Raw genomic sequence first — 18,393 nt, forward strand, 5'->3', positions numbered from 1 at the left:
TATACATTATTTGTTCAAAAGATGTTACTATGCCATATTTGAGTATGCATATTATATGTATATGTAATATAGTATATAAAGGTACATATAAAAGAATATATATACATAAATATATTCAATATATGCTGTGTCAGACAGTTTTGCCAGCTGATGATGCAATAACAAAAAACCTCAGAAATCTCAGCAGTTTACAACAACAAAGATTTAGTTCTTGCTCCCATTACACATCCTTCACTGGTTGCTTCCACCTCTATTCCATGTCTTCCTCATTCTGGGACCCTGGATAAATGAACAACCCCAATCTGGGACATACTGATCTTGGGGCAGAGAGATAAGAGGAATGACAGAATCCCACAAGGGTAGAAACGCTCAATGGACCATCTGTTAACATTTCATTGTCCAAAACAAGCCACAAATTTGATACCAATGGGACACAAAATACAATCTCTCAATGGGAAGGGCAGAAAATTATTGGGAATAACTTTATTGCTTAAGAGACTTCCTGGAAACATGTTTATCCAAACAATGGACTGTTCAGCTCTCTTCTTCACAGGACAGTAGATCTCTCAACTGGGCAAATCTGCCTGCTTATCAAATGACTTTACCCATCAGTACATCAGAAATATGGGATAGAAGCAAAGCAAAGCTCAGAAGAAAATTCATAGCTGGAAAGTTTATATTTACAAACAAGTCTCAAGGTAGGAAAAAAAGAATGTCAAGGAAAGCAGAAGGGAAGAATCATAAAAAGTATTCAATAATGAATTTGAAAAGAAAAAACATAAAACTATTACATAAATCCAAGAGCTGCTTCTTCCAAAAAAAATGTAGAAATATATAAACACAAACCATTAGGTCATCTGATCAAGTGGGGAAATGAGAGATAGCACAAAAGTACAAAAGTTGAAAATGATGATGGAATAACCACAAACACAGAGAAAACTGAAAGATTCATAAGTGACTACTTTGCTCAACTCTAAGCAAATAAATATGAGAGCCTGAATTAAAAGGGTGATTTTTAGAGAAAATATAAATTATTGATAGTTCCAATACTATTTAAATTGTTCCAGAGCATAGAAAATAAAAAGAATGAAAGCTTCTAAATTCTTTTTATAAAACTAGTGTAATACTGGAAACAAAACCCCTAAAAGCCACAAATTAATCCCACTTAAGAATATCAATGTATAATTCTATGTAAAATATTAGCCAATAGAATATAGCAGCGTATTAACATACCATTTTATTATTATTTATATTTTTGACAAGACCCCCAAAATAGTACCCTTCATCTGGATTCTGAAAAAACTGAGAAATAAGACCCTAGTCTTATTTATGCTTACAGAACACCTGGAGGCCTAAATATCATCTCGATTTCTGATAAAGGCTATATTAGGGCCCATAGCTAGCATGCGTATCAAAAGGGCTTGCAAAGTGAACCCCAGAATTAAACAGACTTACCCACTCAGTCAGAGGCAATCTTCTACAGGGGTGGAGAGTTGCTTAGGTTATATCATGGAAGAGCAAAGACCTCCTACTCCCTATGGGATGCTAGCTCCCAGAAGAAGAAAACAGAAATGAGTTAACCATGAATAGTTTATTCTTCCAAAAGTTACGTTATCAGGCAAGTCACTCCACTTTCCCTTGGCAGAGTGCAGAGGGGCTTGAGAGAGGCCAGGACTGTTAAACTAATTGAGGTCCTTCATTTTGAAAAGAAACATTGCGAGCGAAAATTATATTCCAGCTTGTTGGTTTTGTTGGTTTTTTAAAAATTCATTTGGTTTGACCATTAGCCTATGGTCTATATCCATCAAGAGAGAGACCCAATAGGAGAGTATTGCTCCCACCCTCAGGAGGCTATTCTACCGATAACTGCTCTTTGGATGTCCTTCTAGGACCACTGATGGACGAAATAGATTTTGCCTCCAGAAGGCTATCAACTTGCTTAAGAGTACATTATTTAATAAATCCAAGGCCGTGCTATGATTCATGCTCAAAGCTAAAACTTTATTTTATCTACATTTTATTTTCCATTTTAAATTTTGTCCTTGCTACACTGTCTAAAATAGACCATCAGAGGCTCTACAATGAGAGTAAATGACAACATTAATATACTCCAGTGGTAAAATGCAAACACTTACTGTTATCCTAGAAGCCCCAGATTGGAACCATGAGGACACAGTCAGCTAGATCCATTTTAGAGAAATTGAATACGAGATGGATATTTAAAAACATTAAAGAGCTATTGCTAATTTTGTGCAGTGTAATAGTGGTATTGTTGCTCTTTCTTTGAAACTCCTTATCTGTTAGAGATTCATACTGAAGTATTTAAGGTTAAAATAATAGTGTCTGGAATTTGCTTTTAAATGTTCCATCAAAACAAATAAACAACAACAACAACAACAAAACAGACATGTGAACATACTGTAGATGTAATAAATGTAAGACTACAGATATGTTTAAGGTATCTTGAAAGCCAAGTAGTCTAATTCTGCCTAGGAAAGTAAGGACAGTGATATTTGAGTGTTGAAAGTTGTGTAGGAATTTTCTGGGCGAATGGGGTAGGGTTACCAGGGAAGAGAATAGCATTCCAGGCAGAGGACATGAGACATATAAGGTCATGAAGGCTTGGAAAGTATGTTGAAATGGACGTGAAGGAGCACAGGGCAATTCTTCAGTAGAAGCTGTGAACAACCTTAGGGAAAATATTTGAGGTAAAAGCATTATTTGTCTTATTCTCCAGGATAGAGCATATCTTGGGTCACAAATCAAGCCTTGGTAAATTTAAGAAAGTTGAAATCATATCAAGTATCTTTTCCGACCACAACGTTATGAGACTAGATATCAATTACAGGAAAAAAACTATAAAAAATACAAACACATGGAGGTTAAACAATACACTACTGAATAACCAAGAGATCATTGAAGAAATCAAAGAGGAAATAAAAAAATACCTAGAAACAAATGACAATGAAAACATGACGACCCAAACCTATGGGATGCAGCAAAAGCAGTTCTAAGAGGGAAGTTTATAGCAACACAATCCTACCTCAAGAAACAAGAAACATCTCAAATAAACGACCTAACCTTACACCTAAAGCAATCAGAGAAAGAAGATTAAAAAAACCCAAAGTTATCAGAAGGAAAGAAATCATAAAGATCAGATCAGAAATAAATGAAAAAGAAATGAAGGAAACAATAGCAAAGATCAATAAAACTAAAAGCTGGTTCTTTGAGAAGATAAACAAAATTGATAAACCATTAGCCAGACACATCAAGAAAAAAAGGAAGAGGACTCAAATCAACAGAATTAGAAATGAAAAAGGAGAAGTAACAACTGACATTGCAGAAATACAAAGGATCATGAGAGATTAATACAAGCAACTATATGCCAATAAAATGGACAACCTGGAAGAAATGGACAGATTCTTAGAAAAGCACAACCTTCCAAGACTGAACCAGGAAGAAATAGAAAATATAAACAGACCAATCACAAGCACTGAAATTGAAACTGTGATTAAAAATCTTCCAAAAAACAAAAGCCCAGGACCAGATGGCTTCACAGGCAAATTCTATCAAACATTTAGAGAAGAGCTAACACCTATCCTTCTCAAACTCTTCCAAAATATAGCAGAGGGAGGAACACTCCCAAACTCATTCTACGAGGCCACCATCACCCTGATACCAAAGCCAGACAAAGATGTCACAAAGAAAGAAAGCTACAGGCCAATATCACTGATGAACATAGATGCAAAAATCCTCAACAAAATACTAGCAAACAGAATCCCACAGCACATTAAAAGGATCATACACCATGATCAAGTGGGGTTTATCCCAGGAATGCAAGGATTCTTCAGTATACGCAAATCAATCAATGTGATAAACCATATTAACAAACTGAAGGAGAAAAATCATATAATCATCTCAATAGATGCAGAAAAAGCTATCGACAAAATTCAACACCCATTTATGATAAAAAACCCTCCAGAAAGTAGGGATAGAGGGAACTTACCTCGACATAATAAAGGCTATATATGACAAACCCACAGCCAACACTGTTCTCAATGGTGAAAAACTGGAACCATTTCCTCTAAGATCAGGAAAAAGACAAGGTTGTCCACTCTCACCACTATTATTCAACATAGTTTTGGAAGCTTTAGCCACGGCAATCAGAGAAGAAAAAGAAATAAAAGGATTCCAAATCGGAAAAGAAGAAGTAAAGCTGTCACTGTTTGTAGATGACATGATGCTATACATAGAGAATCCTAAAGATGCTACCATAAAACTACTAGAGCTAATCAATGAATTTGGTAAAGTAGCAGGATACAAAATTAATGCACAGAAATCTCTTGCATTCCTATACACTAAGAACGAAAAATCTGAAAGAGAAATTAAGGAAACACTCCCATTTACCATTACAGCAAAAAGAATAAAATACCTAGGAATAATCCTACCTAAGGAGACAAAAGACCAGTATGTAGAAAACTATAAGATGCTGATGAAAGAAATTAAAGATGATACAAACAGATGGAGAGATATACCATGTTCTTGGATTGGAAGAATCAAAATTGTGAAAATGACTATACTACCCAAAGCAATCTACAGATTCAGTGCAATCCCTATCAAACTACCACTGGCATTTTTCACAGAACTAGAACAAAAAATTTCACAGTTTGTATGGAAACACAGAAGACCCCAAATAGCCAAAGCACTCTTGAGAAAGAAAAACGGAGCTGGAGGAATCAGGCTCCCTGACTTCAGACTATACTACAAAGCTACAGTAATCAAGACAGTATGGTACTGGCACAAAAAACAGAAATATAGATCAATGGAAAAGTATAGAAAGCCCAGAGATAAACCCATGCACATATGGTCACCTTATTTTTGATAAAGGAGGCAAGAATATGCAATGCAGAAAAGACAGCCTCTTCAATAAGTGGTGCTGGGAAAACTGGACAGCTACATGTAAAAGAATGAAATTAGAACACTCCCTAACACCATACACAAAAATAAACTCAAAATGGATTAAAGACCTAAATGTAAGGCCAGACCCTATAAAACTCTTAGAGGAAAACATAGGCAGAACACCCTATGGCATAAATCACAGCAAGATCCTTTTGGAGCCACCTCCTACAGAAATGGAAACAAAAACAAAAATAAAGAAATGGGACCTAATGAAAATTAAAAGGTTTTGCACAGCAAAAGAAAACATAAATAAGATGAAAAGACAACCCTCAGAATGGGTGAAAATATTTGCAAATGAAGCAACTGACAAAGGATTAATCTCCAAATTTACAAGCAGCTCATGCAGCTCAAAATCACAAAAACAAGCAACCCAATCCAAAAGTGGGCAGAAGACCTAAGTAGACATTTCTCCAAAGAAGATATACAGATAGCAAAAAAACACATGAAAGGATGTTCAACGTCACTAATCATTAGAGAAATGCAAATCAAAACTACAATGAGGTATCACCTCACACCGGTCAGAATAGCCATCATCAAAAAATCCACAAACGATAAATGCTGGAGAGGGTGTGGAGAAAAGGGAACCCTCTTGTACTGTTGGTGGGAATGTAAATTGATACAGCCACTATGGAGAACAGTTTGGAGGTTCCTTAAAAAACTAAAAATAGAACTACCATATGACCCAGCAATCCCACTTCTGGGCATATACCCTGAGAAAACCATAATTCAAAAAGGGTCATGTACCACAATATTCATTGCAGCTCTATTTACAATAGCCAGGACATGGAAGCAACCTAAGTGTCCATCGACAGATGAATGGATAAAGAAGATGTGGCACATATATATACAATGGAATATTACTCAGCCATAAAGAGAAACAAAATTGAGTTATTTGTAGTGAGGTGGATGGACCTAGAGTCTGTCATACAGAGTGAAGTAAGTCAGAAAGAGAAAAACAAATACCGTATGCTAACACATATATATGGAATCTAAAAAAAAAGAAAAAAATGGTTCTGAAGAACCTAGGGGCAGGACAGGAATAAAGATGCAGATGTAGAGAGTGGACTTGAGGACACGGGGAGGGGGAAGGGTAAGCTGGGACGAAGTGACAGAGTGGCATGGACCTACATACACTACCAAATGTAAAATAGATAGCTAGTGGGAAGCAGCCACATAGCACAGGGAGATCAGCTCGTTGCTCTGTGACCACCTAGAGGAGTGGGATAGGGAGGGTGGGAGGGAGAGGCAAGAGGGAGGAGATATGGGGATATATGTATACGTATAGCTGATTCACTTTGTTATAAAGCAGAAACTAACACACCATTGTAAAGCAATTATACTCCAATAATGATGTACAAAAAAGCATTATTAGTCTTGATTGTGCAAAGTTGAGACTAGAGTCAACTTTTCTCCACAGGATCATGCCACTTAGACCATTTAATTTAGACTATTATATTTTGTTAAATCAATCTCCTCATCTAGAATGCCATTTTCTTTCTCCTTTATGCAAATAGTGGCTATCTTTCAAGGCAGGACTCAAGAACTCCTTTCAGTCAAAAGCTCTTCTTACCCAATTTGTAGTTCAGTGAATTCCCCCTCTTCTAACTCTTAAAAGCATGCTATTCAATATGGCACTTGATGATGAGCTTGTCTACAATATCAGGACAGTTTTATGTGGGATACTCTCATTTCCTCAGCTAGAAGGAGTTACCTTGAACCAAGCCCAGCACAATGCTTAGAATGTTATAAAATTTATCATGTGGAATATTTCCCCAAGCATTGGGAGAAGGCCAGATGTGGGCAGCCAAAAGTTCGGGCATCCACTCAGTCCCCAGAGATACTCTTTGTGGTCCATATCTCAATTTTACCATCTGGGAATAAAAGATCAAAAAAAGCGAGAGAAAAGGAAAATGAATGTGGTTCTCTGACCTCTCTGAAATGTTACAAAAATGAATGATGCTTAAACTAAAAGTTAAGATGCTTTAATAATGTCAGAATTTCAACATTTAAAAAAATTTTTTTTGTTTAACGCTATCAATTTCAGTAAGGAGTTCTAAATAAGACCATAAATGAAAATGTACTCTGTGCTAATGACATGACTACTTTTTAGTTTTCAGGAACTAGACTATGAAAAGATAGGAAAGCATGAGACTCTTTTAAAAGGATCTAAATCGAAGAAAGCAGAAGTTGAACAGAGAAACCATAATAACAGAACAAGAGAATAGTAGACATTTTAGTTCCCCTGTTGTGTGGTAGCCAGCATTGTGGAGAACAATATCTCCATTGGATAATTCACAGAGAGCTAAATCATAGGCCTGGGCCTCATTAAGGTTGCTACTGAGAGTGTGAAACAAATACGTTAGTCTGGTTGGTTTGGACTGAGAATAGAATTCCTTTGCAGTTTTTAAGGACACAACATAATGAATTTTTAAGCTATAAACTTAAAAACTAATACACATGGCTAAGCCAAAAGAAACTCAAACATTAGAGGAAAACATAAATTAGTCAATTAGCATTCTCTCTATCAAGATTAAACACTTATCAAAAGTCACATGAAACAGGAATACAGTCGTCCCTTGGTATCCACAGGGGATAGGTTCCAGGATTCTGGCACCCCCAATTCCAAAATACACAGATGCTCAAGTCTCATATAAAATGATGTAGCACTTATTCAGCAAATAGCATAATGGAGGAACAATGAAAGAGAAATGGGCTTCTGTCACGTTTGGAAGAAGTAAGAGAAGTCATAGGATTTGGGTAACAGCCTGTACTCTGAAGACTGAATTCTACCTGGCTAATATTATTCACTTGTTTACAAAACAGAAATGTCTAAGCCTTTATTTAGTTGGTATATTAGTTTCCTATTGTTGCTGAAACAAATTACCACAAATTTATTGGCTTAAAATTTATTATATTACAGTTCTGGAGGTAAGAACTTCAAAATCAACTTCATTGGGCTAACATCAAGGTGGTGGCGGGCCTGTGTTCCTTTTGGAAGGCCTAGGGGAGAATCCATTTCCTTGCTTTTTCCAGCTATTGGCTGCCTGCATTCCTTGGTTTGTGGCCCCTTCCTCCATCTTCAAGCCAGCAGCATAGCATCTTCCGATCTCTCTCTGACTATGACTAGTGCTTTCACCATCACATTTTCTTCTCTCCTTCAGCTTCCAGTGTCACATAGCTTCTCTGACTCTGTTCTTCCTGTTTCCCTCTTATATGAACCCTTGTGATTACATTGGACCCACCTGGATAATCCAGGCTACTCTCCTCATCTCAAGATCCATAACACATTTTAATCATATCTGCAAAGCCCTTTTTGTCATGTAATGCAGAATACTTACAGATTCCATGGATTAGGACAAGGACATCTTTGGAGGGCCATTACTCAGTCTATGACGGTTGAATAGATGGATAATACAGATAGACATTTTGATTTATGAAAAACTCCATTCTTATTTTACTGGGGAATATAAAGTCTCCATTAAAAAATAAGAAGGAACAATGTGTAAAAGTTCTGTAGCAGTATAATTAGCCCACAAAAACCTTGTTGAAACGAGCAATTAGTTTCTGAGGAACCCAATAAAATGGGAACATACTATACTCTAAGGAGATATTCATCTGTAGCTAGTCCCAATCTCTACTTTGTTTTTAATTTATAGAGATAGTTGAACTACATTTCCCATATTTTTCTTATCCTTAACATACCGTGCTCTGCCACTAAAAGCTTCTTTATGGTATGGTTTCATTGAGGGGGACTAATGGATCCTATCAATGGATAACAGCAAAACATTTGGAGCTGCAGTTATATAACATGTGGTGAATGACCTTGAAAGTCTTAAAATAAAAATATTATTCTAGCCTCTTTCATATATATGCATATATATGTATATATATACATATATATGTATTATTTTTGATGGCCTTAACATCTAAATGTTGATGTTTGCCAGATTTTTTTTAGTTCATTCTTTTTATTAGCCAAGTGCCTCTACGAAGGCAATGCTATCAGTCCTATAGTGAGACACTCCAAGTCTCAGTTCAGGTGTGCTGGCTTTTAGGACCAGCTATCTCTTGGTCAGGAGGAACAGTATAACTATAATATGGGGGTTAAATGTGGTTTTGTCGATTTTTAGCTACTGATTTTAAATTTATGTTTAAGAGAATCATTATGTGGACTTCTTGACCTAAAATGTTTGAAAAAAGACATTTATGTAGATCTCAGGGTACACCAGAGCCATCTTAAGGAGGCTGCATGGAGCAATGGTATTTTTACAAGCATTTAGAATTATTTACACTTAAAGATTTACAAATGAGAAAATTCACTATTAGAACCAGTGGAAAACCACAATTCAAAATTCACTGATACTCTCTCTAGAATATATATTGAAGATAAATCTTAGTTGTCTTCTACACTTAGAAATAAATCTTTATTTTTTTCTTTTATTTCCTTGCTCTTTTCTTCTTTTTCTTTCTCTTGTTCCTTTTCATATAATATTCAATCTACATATCTCAATTCAAAGGGTGTCTAAACTAAGAGTTTTAACTTTCTGTGTAATGGAATAATAAGGAAGATGGGAACATACTTTATTAATAAGTGCAGGTCCTTCTAACATTCTCATAACATCCACCAGAAATATTCTTTCCTGTTTTTCGAAACAAAACAAAAGCACACTCGTAGATACAGAGAACAGATGGGTGGTTGCCAGAGGGGAGGGAGTTTGGGGGTAGGTGAAATGGGTGAAGGGGGTCAAGAGGTACAAACTTCCAATTATCAAATAAATAAGTTGTGGGGATGTAATGTACAGCATGGTGACTATAGTTGATAATATTGTATTGCATATTTGAAAGTTGTTGAGAATAAATCTTAAAAAGTTCTCATCACACACACACACACACACACACACACATACACACAAAAGAAATATTCTTTCCTATCAGAAAGATCTAAGTGTTACCTACCACTCTGTCTCACTCTCATTGCTATTGTGGGCCCTCAATCACTTCTGCAAAGTGTCCCCAACTACTCTCTTACCTCTGCTAAAGTGTCCCCAACAGCTGTGGCAGTTTCTAGGAGCTGTTTTTAAAGATCCCTGCATAGTTGATCTGGGCCATATCAGAAATGCAAACTTTTTATTTTTTTCCTCTTTCTCTTCAATGATGTTGCACAAAAAATGGCAGGAGGCTGAGACACAAATGGCAGGAGGCTGAGACACTACCTCCCCTGCAACTTCTTCCCTGTAAGTGCTACATGTGGTTGACAGTCTCCTTAAATCATCCCCTGTCCACGGGACACTGCACAGCTTCTCTGCTCAACAGAAGGCAGGTTTCCTTGGTACTCTGTCACAGTGGTTCCTGAGCTGCATTGCCTTGGGATCCCAAAATCTCTCAGAGATTCTGTGGGAAATTTCTTCTTTCTGCTTCCTGCCAAAATCCTTCTCTTGCTAGGACTCAGACATGAATCCATCTGGTTTGGGCAAAGAGGGGACCATTTATCTCAGACCATCATTCTGAACTCTGTCCTCAAACTTCTCTTTCCCTTCTAGACCTATGTAAAGCATTTAGCACAAAACTTGGCACAGTAAATGTTCAGGAAATATTAGCCATTACTCTCATTTGACAAAAGTCTCTCCTTCTAGTAATTTACATTCCTTAGAGTCCCATAATTAGAATAATTATTCTACATAAGCCTAAATTTACCTTTTGAAGCTTTCTTTCCGTAAATTATTCCTTGCCATGCAGTCATGAAGTTAAACAGTCAGAAGATCCTGCACTGCATCTCTTTGTGGACACTGCTAGATTAATGAAATGTGGAGTCAGCCCCTGAATGCTTTTATAATGAGTCCCCAGATGCCCCTGGAGTAGGTCAGCGTCTGGCCAACAGCCAATGAGGAACAGTGGCTGGCTAACAATCACGTGACTGAGCTTAGTGCTGGATTTTCCAGCCTCAGTGGAGCTTCGAGATATCTGCAGCCCTGACCAACCAGCTTGGCTGAAACCTCAAAGACTTTGAGCTCCAGGTAGGCTCTCCGGGATTCCTGACCCTCAGAAACTGTGCGAGATAATAAATGTTTTAAGCTGCTATGTTTTGGGGTAATTTGTTAAGCAGCAGTAGGTAATGAATGCACTCCTCACTCTCTTTTACTCTGCCTTTTAGTTCCTCTTCCACTGTCACTATATGTCAATGTATTTAATTTGTTTATTTTGGGTTTTGGTGAGAGCAAGTGTTTTTCTCTCTGGGTTGCCTTTGCATCCTCTGTGCCTGGAAGAGTGTTTGGAATGTAATAGGTAGTCAATAAACATTGAATGAGTAATGAGAGTCTAAAATTCTTGTAAAAGGTGAAACTGTTTCAATTTCATTTATTGTTTTTAAATCAGTATACAATGGTCTAATTTTATAGCCATGTCCGCTTGTAGTAGACACCTTTGTGGAATGTTTGCCTGCTCACTAAAATCCCCTTAACTGTAGCAGATGGTCCCTGTCTACAAGGTACAATATGACCCCTAGTGCTTGTTACTGATGATTGGACAATTGCTGACAACCAGACCCAAGACAAGGCAATCAGAAAGTCTCCCCTGAGTATTTAGAATTAAAATCAAGAGCGTGAGAAACAAGATCCTCTCTGTGTGGCTGTCCCTGCGTATCAATTAGGACAGGCTACATTGTAAGAACACCAGAAGTAACAACAGAGGTTTCTTTCTTTCTCGGAAGTATTCATCACAGGATGGTCAATAGGCTTTATGTAGCAGCAGCTACTGAAGGACACAGGCTCTTGGGACAGACATCATTCAAATGTTGCCATCACCTCACCAAAGGAAAAAGTGAAGTTTTGGAGCATCTCACACAAGAAATCAACTGCTCAGCTGGAAGTGACACAGCATTCTCCTCACAACTCATTGGCCAGAATTACTCACATCCCCTTGGTCCCTCCCTTCCTCCGCTCTCCACCCCTGAACTATAAGGGAAGTGCAATCCTAATAAGTGCCTAGAAGGTAGAAAGTAGAAACTATTTGAACAGCAAATAATATGGGGATAATAACACAGACTGGCCAAAGGTCTGGAAAGATAGATTTAAAAAAAAAAAAAATGGAACCTCTTTGGTTAACTTTTCTGGCACAGCCTTATTTAAAGAAGTCAGAGACACAAATCACTTGAGCAATGCACCATAAATGCATATGCAAGAATTGAAAGAACTGCTGCATTTGAACCACACTTATCGGAATTTTGCACACATTGAGCTGTGCATTAGTACCGAGGGACAATACCTTGAACATACCACGTAATGTCACTGCAATGTAATCATTCACTAATTTTGTGCATTTGTCTATGTTTCCAGACTCTATGGTCACACGTTAATACTGACCTCATTGGGGTTGCTGTGAGGATTAAAAATGAGTTGATTTATGAGAAGCTCTTAGCACAGTGAGTGGCATCTTCTAAACTCATTGGGTTAACTATTATATTTAGGAAGTAAAGTGAAAGCAGGGAAGGTAACGAAGAGGTACCAGTCAACTTCCAACAACTGGTTGGAAGGTGGTGCCTATCACTGAGATGTTGAATGAAAAAGGATCAAGTCTTCTTTTCTATGTGTGGGGGAGATTACTGATTTGCCAGTCTACTTGTCTGCTTCTACCCCTGGCTATAAAACTACTTTGTTTTCTCTATTGCATTTTTGAACAGATATATGCCACTCACCTATTACGTGCCAGGTGCTGAGGATGCCAACAGTTCGCAAGATGAATATGACCTTTGTCTTCATGGAGTTTGGATGTGGTAAGCTCGAAATACCTCTGGAATAGGCATTTTCAGCATTTTGCTAAAGGGTCGAGTAGCAGAGGCTGGGCATATTAATGCTAATAAACAGGGCAACTGAGAACCAACTTCCCTGTGAATGTGGGGAAAGGAAGGGAAGAGATGCAACCAGTAACGTAGGAAGGGAAACATGGGCATGGGGGAGAACCGGAGAAAGGGAAGCTGAAGTGTATCAAGGATGACTAAAATAAGAGGCGGATGAAATTCAAATGAAAGGGAAGAGACAGTTCCAGCATAGCGACAGCTTCCCAGCGGTCTCGCTGGATCTTGGCCACAGGGCCCAACCCAGGGTCAAGAATCTCCCAAACCCCGCCAAACCACGTGTCCTAAAGGCACCAGTTCCCGGGAGCGGCGCGCGGCGCGGTGCTGTGACGTCAGAGAGAGGCGGGACTTCCGGTCCCGGTGACGCCTAACCAGGACGGCCACGGTAGAGCCAGCTGCCTTCTAGGCTGACAGGTGAGGACCTGCCTCCCACGCTCGGGGTGACTTTGTAGGAGAAAGGACGGCCGGGCAGGCACGCGGGAGCTGGAACCCTTCCTCTCTATGGCTCCTCGCAGAGCCCGTGCTGTCCTTAGCCAGACGGCTGCGACCGCTCGGGGGTTCGGGGCCACTTTGGCCGGGAGCCCCTTTGGCTGCTTGCCCAGCGGGAACGTACCATTTGTACTGCTAACTGTAGCCCGCCTGTGGAGAGTCTTATGGCGGCCCCTCTGGGGGGTAAGGTCCAGGACGTTGGGCGACTGGCAGGGAAGAAGTGACTAGAAGTGACTAGAGTCTGGGCCGGGGACTCCAAAGGTCTGAGTTCTTGTATCAACCAAGCCTCTAGCCCTGGGCAAGTCACTCTCTTCCCTCCCTGTGTCTCAGTTTCCAACCTTGTCCATTAACGGGCTCTTTTGGTTTGGAATCGAGATTCTCATCAGGATCAACTTCCTTCCCCACGCCTCTCCCAAATTTGTTACACCAGGTATCCTTGAGAACTGACTCTTGCACCAATCTCTGAACTTGACACTCCCCTAACCAGTTGTTTGAGGTTCACTATAGCTGCGGTAATATTTCTCCGTGGCGCCAAGGTCAAAACGGCGCTTGCTCCCTTGAATTTGGAGTGCAGCATTTTGGGGAAACAATTGCGGCTTTTGTTGCCTCTACCGAGTGCCATGCATCATGGTATTTTTCAGAAATAGTCTGTCTCATTTTTTCTCATGTATAAAATGGAGTACAGTAGTAGCCACTTGATAAGATTATTTTATTAACTGAGATAATTCATACAACACTTGGAACAGTGCTTTACATGTAATAAGCACTCAGTAAACATCAACTCTTAAAGAATGACCCATACACTGACTCTCACAGCTCTCTTGAAGTTCTTTGCAGCAGACCCTAGTGCTCACGCTGCTTTTCATCCACACATAGGCCTTACTGTAAACTGTCACCCTTGGGTTTTTTTATTTTTCTACACGAGACAGGTTGCATAATTCCTTTAAGATCCATCCAAGTTGTTGAGTGTGTCAATAGTTTGTTCCTTTTTATCACTGAGTAGTATTCTATGGTATGGTTGTACCACAGTTGGTTTTACCATTCACTTGTTGAAGGACATTTGCGTAGTATCCAGTTATGGGCTGTTACAAATAGAACTGCTGTGAATCTTTGCTTGAAGGTTTTTCTGTGAATATGTTTTCATTTCTCTAGGAAAAATGCCCAATAGTATAATTGTTGTGTCATAGGGTGTGCATTTAGTTAATTCATGTGATCATATGTTTTTTCTTTAGCATCTTGATATGGTGGACTACACTGATTGACTTTTGAATGTTGAATATACATGGAATAGATCCCACGTAATTCTTCTTATACATTGCTAGATTCTATTTGTTAATATTTTGTTAAGGTATAGATATGAGAGGTATTGGTGTTTAGTTTTGTTTTGGGTTTTTTTTTTTGATTTGTTTGTTTCGTTGTGTGTTTTTTTTGGCCACACCGCATGGCTTGTGGGATCTTAGTTCCCCGACCAGGGACCAGGGATTGAACCAGGCACAGGCAGTGAAAGTGACGAGTCCTAACCACTGGACCGCCAGGAAATTCCCATGTAGTTTTCTTTTTTTGTACTGTCTTTGTCCAGTTTTGGTATCAGGGCAATAGTATTCTGTAGGGTCTTTAGTGATAACCCCTGTTTCATTCCTGATGTTAGTAATTTGCATCTTCTCTCCTTTTCAGTGGTGGTTTATTGATTTTATTGATCTTTTTCAAAGAACTAGCACTTTATTTAATTTTTCTGTTTTCAATTTTATTGATTTTTGCTCCATCATTTTCTTCTGCTTGCTTTAGGTTTATTCTACTATTCTTTTTTCTAGTTTCTTGATTATTAATTTGAGACCTTTTCTTGTTTCTAATGCTAGCATATAGTGCTATAAATTTCCCTCTCAGCATTGCTTTTGTTGCATCTCACAAATTTTGGTGTATTGTCTTTTCATTTTCATTGAGTTCTATGTATTCTTAAAATTTCCTTTGCAACTTCCTGTTTGACTCATGGATTATTTAGAAGTGTACTCTTTGGTTTCCAAGTATTTGGAGATTTACCTGTTGTCTTTTCTGTTACTGATTTCTAGTTTTATTCCATAATGGTCAGAAACATAAGCTGTATGATTTTAGTTCTTTTAAATTTACGTTTGTTTTCTGGCTCATGATGAGGTGTATCTTGGTGAATGTTCAATGGGCACTTGAAAAGAATGTGTATTCTGCTGTTGTTGGATGTCAGTTGCATGTCAATTATATCCTGTTGGTTGATGGTATTGTTAGGTTCTTCCATACATTATTGACTGTCTGTCTAGTAGTTGTTTTCATTGCTAAAAGTTTCCAACTATAATTGTGGAATTTTCTCTTTCTCCGTTTAGCTGTATTGGTATTTGCTTTATGTATTTTGAATGTCTGTTGTTCAGTGCATGTATATTTAGGATGTCTTCTTGGTGGATTAATCTGAAATGTCCCTCCTTGTTCAGTAATTTTCTTTGCTTTAAAGTCTACTTTATCTGATAGTTGCATAGCCATTGTTGCTTTTTTAAAAAAATAATATGAGCATGATATATCTTTTCCCATTCGTTTATTTGCAACCTACCAATGTCATTATGTTTGAAGTGAGTTTCTTGTAAGCAACATATAGTTAGGTCATGTTTCTTTTTAAATCCATTCTACCAATCTCTGCCTTTTAACCAGTATAATTAGAGCATTTGTATTTAAAATAATCATTGATATGTTAGGGCTTAATTCAGCCATTTTATTATTTATTGTTGTTGTTGGTTTCCTCTGTTATCATTTTTCTGTTTCTCTTTTCTTGCCTCCTTGTAGGTTACTTAAATGCTTTTTAGAATTTTATTTGACTTGTTTACATTCTTGAGTATATCTCTTAGTATACTTTTTTTTTCATGGTTGCCCTAGGTATGACAGTATATATACATAACATCACACAGCCTACTTTTGTATTGACATTTTACTACCTTAAGTGAAGTGTAGAAACCTCACTTACATTTACATCCTTTTACCCTTTCCATTTTTTAAATATAATTATCAGATTTCCTCTACATACACTGAATACCACATTAAACTTTTGCTTCAACCATGAAATATTATTGAAGAAGCTAATGACTAGAAACATAATCCATTATATTTACCACTGCTTTTACCTATTCCATTGTTCTTTTTTATCTGAAGTTAAACCTTATTCACTTATTCCTTTCTGTTTGGAGAACTTCCTTTAAGAGACCTTACTTAAGAGGTAGCTATGTTAGTGACAAATTCCTTTAGTTTTTCTTCATTTGAGAATATCTTTATTTCTCCTTCATTCCTGAAGGATAGTAAGGATAGTTTTTTCTGATAAGGAATTTGGGGTTGAGAGTTACTTTCCTTCAGCACTTGAAAAACGTTTGCCACTTCTTCCTAGACTCCTTGGTTTCTGATGAGAAATCTGCTGACATTCAAATTATTGTTCGCCTGTAGGTAATATGTCATTTCTCTCTGGCCGCTTTTTAGATTTTTTTCTTTGTTTTTAGTTTTCTGAAGTTTGACTATGATGTGCTTTGTATTGTATTTCTTTGGTTTTATCCTATTTGGGGTTAACTCAGCTTCTTGAATCTGTAGGTTTTATGTGTTTTGCCAAATTAAAGAGGTTTTTATCCATTATTTTTTATAACATTTTTCAGCCCCATACTCTTTCTTCTATATCCCTGGGACTCTGGTTATACAAACGTTGGGCCATTTGTTATTTTCCTGCCAGTCCCTGAGATCCTGCTCATTTTTTAAAAAGTCTGTTTTCATCTTGTTTAGATTTAGTAAATTCTATTGATGTGTCTTCAAGTTCACTGATACTGTTCTGTCAATTTAACTCTACTAGTGAACCCATCCACCAAGTTTTTAAAAATGTATTATACTTTTCAATTCTATAGTTACATTTGGTTCTTACTTTTGTAAAGTATTTTATCGTTTAAGGAGAATTACTTTGAATATCCATGTAATTTCTGAGCAAAATTAATGATAGCTGTAGATTATTTGTGCATATAAACTAATCATCTTACTCAAGATTTTAATCTTCTCAGCAGAATTATTGCTGTAATTAACAGAAGAAAAGTGAACAGATGTAATTTTTCTCTCCTTGTTTCAGGCAATTTCATATTAGAAACCTAATAAAAGGGAAATGGGGAAGGAAATGAAGAAGGAAATCTAGGCCTTGGTAAATGGCAAACTGTAGTATCCCAGTAGCAGGTGGAGTGGGAATTTTGGAATTCTAGAAAAAAGAAACCAAGAAGCAAAAATGAAATGAAAAATTTACATTTGCTTACTAAAACTTTTAAAGGAGTTTTGTGATATAGTTCCAGATTCAGAAAGCCCCCTCCTTTCCCCCTTTTTCCCTTGAATAACACTGACGATTTTAAGTACAACAGGTAACTTTCACTGGCCATACTTGAGATTTAGGTAATGTTGATTCTTGGTTTTATTGGTTCGATTTCTACCCTTACCAAATAATTAAAAATTAATCATGGACCCAGTTGCCAGATTCATTGACATTATAGCACTGTGATTAAAAACGTATTTCCCAGTAAGTATGAAAATTTAATATATGAAAAAGTGGGGAAAAGATGATTTTTTTAATTAAATAGGATTAGCACAAGTAACTCTCTATTGTAAGAAAAACAAAGTTGAATTCTTATATAGATGGCTTAAAAGTTAAAATGTAAAAACTAGAATAATAAAAATTAAAATAAACGTCTAGGAAGCTATATGTTAAATATAGGAGTCCAGAAAAGGGTTAATATCAGCAATATACAAAGTTGTCTCACAAACCAATAAGAAAATGATAAATAACCCACTTGGAAGTCAGGCAAAGGATATGAATAGACAGTTCACAGAAAAGAAAGTCCAGAAGGCCAGCAAACATGAAAAGATGTTCAAATATACTAGTAGTCAGAGAGATACAAATTAAAGAGTGAGATATTTTATACCTAAGGACTACAAGAATTAAAAGTAATGGTACTGCTTATTGATGATAGGATTGTAGTGTTTCCATTCCCCTCATCTTTAGCATCAGAATCCAAGTCATCTTTGTCACTTTCCCTTCCCTGGATTCCCTTACAGAATTATTACCAAGA

The 18,393-nt window shown here is 37.3% G+C and overlaps 1 protein-coding gene and 1 long non-coding RNA gene across 7 annotated transcripts in view; one reads left to right on the top strand and one right to left on the bottom strand.

The window, feature by feature from the left end:
- LOC309644106 overlaps nt 1–13,160 on the bottom strand; it is a 47,274-nt gene extending 34,114 nt beyond the window's left edge. Inside the window, exons 1-2 of one of the 2 annotated variants that reach the window (XR_014254239.1) lie at nt 12,650–13,160; nt 1,456–1,545 (exon numbers count right to left, since the gene is read on the bottom strand). This is a non-coding gene — a long non-coding RNA (uncharacterized lncRNA). Of the gene's footprint in view, nt 1–1,455; nt 10,135–12,649 lie in introns of those variants that run through there. The other variant, XR_014254240.1, reaches the window with a different exon arrangement.
- The window catches only part of LDAH (lipid droplet associated hydrolase), a 105,215-nt gene continuing 99,963 nt past the window's right edge, over nt 13,142–18,393 (top strand). For 4 of the 5 annotated variants that reach the window (XR_014254221.1, XR_014254222.1, XM_082427483.1 and 1 more), the window contains exon 1: nt 13,142–13,222. The gene's annotated coding sequence lies outside the window, so the exon portion shown is untranslated. The remainder of the gene's footprint in view (nt 13,223–18,393) is intronic. The other variant, XM_082427482.1, reaches the window with a different exon arrangement.

Source organism: Balaenoptera physalus (genome assembly GCF_965194825.1).
Source record: "Balaenoptera physalus genome assembly, chromosome: 15".
In the NCBI taxonomy this organism is placed as follows: Eukaryota; Metazoa; Chordata; class Mammalia; order Artiodactyla; family Balaenopteridae; genus Balaenoptera; species Balaenoptera physalus.